The following is a 6,159-nucleotide window of genomic DNA, read 5'->3' on the forward strand; positions in this document are numbered from 1 at the left end:
GACAAGAGTCTAACCTCCTAGGGTGAGAGCCTTTGCTCTCGGGTGGTCATAAACAAAGCCTGCTGTGGGAGAGGTGCTCACACACCCCACCTAACAAGATGACATCTGAACCTGCATTCCAAGGGCAAAGAGGCCCACAGCTCTTGGTATGCAGATCTGGCTTCACTCTTCAGAGAGATGCCGACCCCCCTGCCCCTGGGCCCATTTGGCACTTGGACAGGCAGGAAATTTAGTATTCAGAGATGTGTGTACACCCCTCAGGTGAGTCCCACCCCTAAGGTGTGCTGCCTGATGTGGACACAATTTTTAGAAATCTGCCATCTTGGTGTTGGCAGATTTAGGAACTCTGGGATGGGTTATGCCCACTTCTCACACAAAGTGATCATATAGTGGTTGTAAAGACCCCAGGAGTAAGTAGCCCATAGGGTACTACCCTACACTCCCCAAAATGCCCCTAGTGCAGTATTTAGGGGAGCCCAGGGCATCAGGAAATCAGATTCCTGCTGACCTACGAAGAAGATGGACACCCTAAAGTCGCAACAACAAAGCAGAGGAAGGATCTCCTGTGACTCCAAAAGACTGGGAGGGCTGCTGTCTTCAAAAAAGACCCAGGTACTCCTGTGGAGCAGTGAAGCTGCTTCCCTGCATCTTGTAGGCACCCCAAGAGACCTGAGAGGGCTCTGGAGAGCAAAAACCTGACACCTGAAAGCACCACTTACCCTGTGCTGCCTAGCCTAAACTAAAGTGGGCCTGTGGTGCCAATACAGTCCCACAACCTCCAGAGACAAAGCCTACCAAGGACCTGCCCACTGAGGACCCTTTGACATTGCCTTTAGCCTCTGCACACAGGCCTCATCAACCACGAGTGCTCCGGGGAAGAAATATAACAATGCCTCAGGGCAACTCTGCACCTGTCACTCCTGGGCCATGGAGAAGAGGACTGAAGGTGCTGCCTCATCCCTGGACATCTCAATATTGGAACCCACTTGTTGATTCATCCTGACTGGATCCCTAGTCATCACCTCCAGCATCTTTTCAACCAAACCGATCCCTACAGAGTAACATTGCCACCCCAGTGCCGCCCGGTGTGACCTCTTAGTATGTTCCTGGCCCTTGCCCAAAAGTTACCTAAGGTCTAGGAGATTGGCCTCATAAGATTTAGTACTGTACCTATTTTGCTGTCTTAGTTTCCTCCATTGGATAACATAGCAGCTTCCAGGAATTGCAGTAAGTGTCAACTTTTCAAAACTGTAAAAAAAAGTCTTACAAAATGTAATTACCTGATCATATTGATTGTGGTGCCAAAACATAAATAAATAAATTTGTTATTTTTGTAAATTGGTGTGGCTCTCCTTCTTGAGTCATGTGTTTCATTTATTGACTGTGTGTGGATTTGGAGATGTCTAATACTCCTCTCTAATAAGCCTAAGGCTGCTCAACCACACTACCCCCTAAAAAAGCACCTTGGTATGGCTAGAGCAAGCCCCTGTCCACTAGCCGGGACTCTTTGCATGATATATCTAATTTTGATGTATCACATAAAGAGCCAGCTTCCTACACCCACCAAGATCAAGGACAGCCACAAAAATGACTATGCCAATGTTAGAGCAACACTCAAGCATTTTCCACATAAATGGAACAAGTGCGTAATGACCCCTGGGTCCTCAAACTCAATACCCTGCAGTTCGTCTTTCTGTTTTCTCAAATTGCACCAAGTTCGAGATTTGTGCCTACCTCTTTTCAAAAAGAAGATGTACAGAGGCAGTCAAGGCTGCAAGGAGTTCAAGCATTTTTGGAGAAGGGAGCAGTAATTCTTATCCCTGACAGTCAATGGGGCACAGGATTCTTTTCTCTTTTTAAATAGACAGCAGATATTGACTGTACTGGATCTAAAGACATTGAACAGATATATACTAGTGGAAAGATTCAGCATGATTTCCATACAATAGATCATTCATTTGATTACAGAGGGAGATTTTCCTATGACTCTCAATTTAGAAGACACCTTTTTCCATGTCTCCATTTACCAAACCAGCTAGAAGTTCTTTTGATTGTGGGAGACCAACACCTTCAGGTTCAAGCCCTTATTTTCAGACTTGCAACATCTCCATGAGTATTTACAAAAATACTAGCTCCAGTGGTGGCATTTCTTTGATTGTGAGGTTTGCCCATTTTTCTATATCTGGAAGACTGGTTGTCATCTCCTTCTTCTTTCTCAAAGGTCCATTGTGATGTTCCAGAAGTGACTGAGGTCTTGCAACAATAAGGTTTAACCACCTGCCAGGCCCAAACCTACCCTTTTTGTACATGTAAGGCACCCCTAAGGTCGGCACTAGGTAGCCTCATGGGTAGGGTGCAGTGTATGTTAAAGGTGGGACATGTACTGATTTGTGTTTTATGTGTCATAGCAGTGAAATATTGCCAAATTAATTTTTCACTGTTGCAAGGCCTATCTCTCTCATAGATTAACATGGGGGTTGCCTTTAAATAACCTTAAAGTGCAGCTTCCCTTTGGGAGCAACAGAGATGTGGAGTTTGGTGTCTCTGAACTCACAATTTAAAAGTACATCATTTGCAAAAGTTGGTTTTTAGATTGTCAGTTTGAAAATGCTACTTTTAGAAAGTGGCCATTTTCTTGCTTAGCCATTCTGTGCCTGTGCCTGCTTGTGTATTCCATGTCTAGGTCAGACTGACAGTTGGGCTGTCGTGAATTTCCTGTAGACTGTGACACAAAGGGAGCTGGGATGTAGCCTGCATATCCTGATGAGTCTCCTGGGCTAGAATGGGGAGGGAGGAGCTGACACACCTGAAGGGGGCTGTGCCTGTCCTCACACAATGCAGTCTCCAACCCCCTGGAATGTGCCTGGGGCCAGGCCTGGGCAAGGCAGGATGTTGTGAACAACAGAGACATTCCATTGAAGTTTGCCTACTTCAAAGGCAGAAAGGGGTATAAGTAGTGGACCCAAAACCCCAGACTTTTAGTACACTTCTGGATCAAGAGGAACCGCCGCCAAGCAGAAGAGCTGAAGAGCTGGAGGAGGAGTACTGCCCCTTTGCTGTGTGTCCTTTGCTGGGTTAGCCTGCAGTTGCTGCTTCTTCCTTAAAGAGGGCAAAGACTGGACTTTGCTGAGTATTCTGCCTGTGAAGTTTCTCAAAGGGCTTGGAGAAGAGCTTGCCTCCTGTTGGAAGTCTCAGGGATATCAAAGACTTCAGCTTCATCTGCCTACAGCACTGGGAACTGTGTGTTTTGTGCTTCAACAGCGGAAAAACCACCACAACACCGTCAACGATGCCACTGCCTACACTGGGACCTGACGACGCCACACAGAGCCGTGCCGCAAGTCGCACTGCAACACTGGTCTCACCTAAGAGGCCACCTGATACCGTCACAGAGCCGCTGCTTTTACTGTGGGCCCCGCACTCACCATCCCCTTGCTCACACTGCAGCCTTGGCATCCTCAACAACGCCAGTCCACACTGACACTGTTGCCGCTGCCTATGAAGTGGCCTGTGGACACTGCTCATGAAGTACACGAAGCACCATCCCGCATGCAGCCCAGATCGACCTATGTCAGCACCTTCGACTCCAGTGTCGTCAACAGATGCCCCTGTTTGCACCGCGACCCATGAGTGCCACACGGAGCCTGCCCTGCGCCGCACTGCCGCCTTGGGCCTACCGACGACATCACTCCAGCAATGAAAACGCAGATACCTGCACCACGATCTGGAGACACCCCACGTCACACTGCCCTGCTTCACACTGCAGCCCTAGTCTCTCTGATGCCACAGGACGCCATCACCGAGCCACTGTCTGCACCGTGACCTGCGGGCACCACACGCCGCATCGACCCACTTCGCAACGCAGCACCAGCGTCATCCATGTTAGCACTCCTTACTTGGTCATCAGCGTGGAGTTTGATCTACAATGCATGTGACTTAAAGGGCCTGACGGCCCACGCATCGACCACTGGAACCGATGCCTGTGACTCCACACTCTGGATCTCATCACGAAGAACAGGATGCTCTACATTTCCAAGGTACTATTTGCGGGTCTTTCCAACCCCTATAGCAGGCCCGCGATGCCGCAGCCGGCCTGAACTGTTGGATTTGTTGTTCACGATTCCGTGATAGCTCCAGATGGAGCTTTCGACTTCAAGGAACTGTATCTCTAAGTAATTCACATCTTTATTATTGTATGTTGGATTTTTCTCGTTTTGGTCTTGTTTTACACAGATACATATTGGCTATTTTACTAAAACTGGTGTGGTGTCTTTTTGTAGTGTTTTCACTGTGTTACTGTGTCTTATGTGCAAATGCTTTACACATTGCTTCTAAGATAAGCCTGACTGCTGGTGCCAAGCTACCAAGGGGGTGAGCAGGGGTTTCTGAGCTGAGGATCTCCCTTATCCTGACTATAGTGAGGGGCCCTGCTTGGACAGGGTGCAAACTGACTGCCAACTAGAGACCCCATTTCTAACATCTCCAGAAATCCAATCTTTAACCTCTACAAGTTAAGACGTTCCTTTGTTGTCTGGTTCAACACAAAACTGGGAACAGTTTTTCTTCAGCACAACAGGATTGTTGAGATTCACATCAGTCTTACTTACCTGCTTGGTCATCAGTTTATCTTTGCCTGGGGGAGGGGGAGAGTCCATGGACTAATGTCACCTACTATAGTGGTTAAGCTTGTGCTCACTTTCATCTAAAGCCATTGGTGAATCATCTACCGCTTCATTGGACCCCGGCCTCTCAAAACTTCGATCAACTAATCCCAATCAGATATGTCAGTATCTATACTGGTGGCTGGTAGAGGGCAATCTCTCCAATTATGTCCCATTGCGCCTTTCTCTCCGTACTTTCATCACTACAGATGCCAGTCTTTGGGTGTGGGGAGCGACCTGGGAGGATGCTGAAATGCAGGGTCAATGGTCGAGCGCAGAGAGATTACACTCTTCACAATGGAGAGAGCTAGCAGCAGTCTAAAAGGCACTTCAGGCATTCAATCACAGGTTGGACGGTTAAAGAATTATAATTACAACCAACACTCAGGTGAAAAAAGGTTAATTGAATCATCAAGAGGAAACGAAGAATCACTAGCTCAATATTCTCTCCATGCAAAAGGTCAACTTCTTGCATTGAAAACAGTGCACCTGCAGGAGAGATTGAATTACAGGACAGACAGTCTCAGAAGCAATCTGCTGTCATCTGTAATGCATACTCTGTCAGTCCACAAATTCAATCAAATCTGTGCAAGTTTTGGATCTCTGTAGATAGACCTGTTTGCCTCTACACAGTGCCAGGCTTCAGACATTTTGTTTGGAGAGGTGGAGTCTCGTGCCTGGGTAGTAGATGCCCTTTTGATCAGGTTGTTGGGAGGGATCCTGTATGCCTTTCTTCTAATTCCTCTCCTCCTGAAGGTGCTTCAGAAGATTCGGGAGGAGAAGACCATTCATCATTGTGGCCCCCTTTTGGCCCTGAAAGTCTTGGTTTACTCTCCTTCTCCCTTTTCAAAGGGGAGTTTATGCACATGTCAGTGCAGCCATCTCCTCTTCAATTTCTAGTCCTGTCACTCCATCAACTGCAACATCTTCGTCTGACAGCTTGCAAATTGAAAGGTTATCTGCAGTTTTCTGTTACATTGCAAAAGATATCCAATTATCTGGAAATTCATCCACCTTAAGGTCCATAGCAAACTCTTGGGGTGAACCCATAAGTGATGCTCATTGGAATGGTTGGATGCTTCTTTGGTGGATCCATTTCAAGTCCTGGAGATCCTCAGAGGTGGTTTTGATAAGGGTTTATCTCCATCCACACTTTTCGACTGAATGGGTGGCTATTAAGGCCCTCTGGTTGGGCACTAATTGGGCGACTGTTTCCCCATTGGTTTTTCAACTTTTGTAGAGTTGAGGGGGTAATGATTACATTTTTTACTGGTAATCTTGATTACCCCGATTCTGAGTCCTCCTCATTCCAGGAAGGATCTCTCTCCCCGCCCCTTGCGATGTCTTGCACTTTGTTTGATTTGATCCAGTGAAATACAGGAGGTGGGGCGGTGGAAGGACAATTTTCTACTCCATCCATATAGATAGAAAGAAGACTGTTTACACGAGGATCATACTCCCGGAAGTGTGTTAAGAGTCTTTTAGAAGGCAGAATGCC

Source organism: Pleurodeles waltl, chromosome 6 (genome assembly GCF_031143425.1).
Source record: "Pleurodeles waltl isolate 20211129_DDA chromosome 6, aPleWal1.hap1.20221129, whole genome shotgun sequence".
In the NCBI taxonomy this organism is placed as follows: domain Eukaryota; kingdom Metazoa; phylum Chordata; class Amphibia; order Caudata; family Salamandridae; genus Pleurodeles; species Pleurodeles waltl.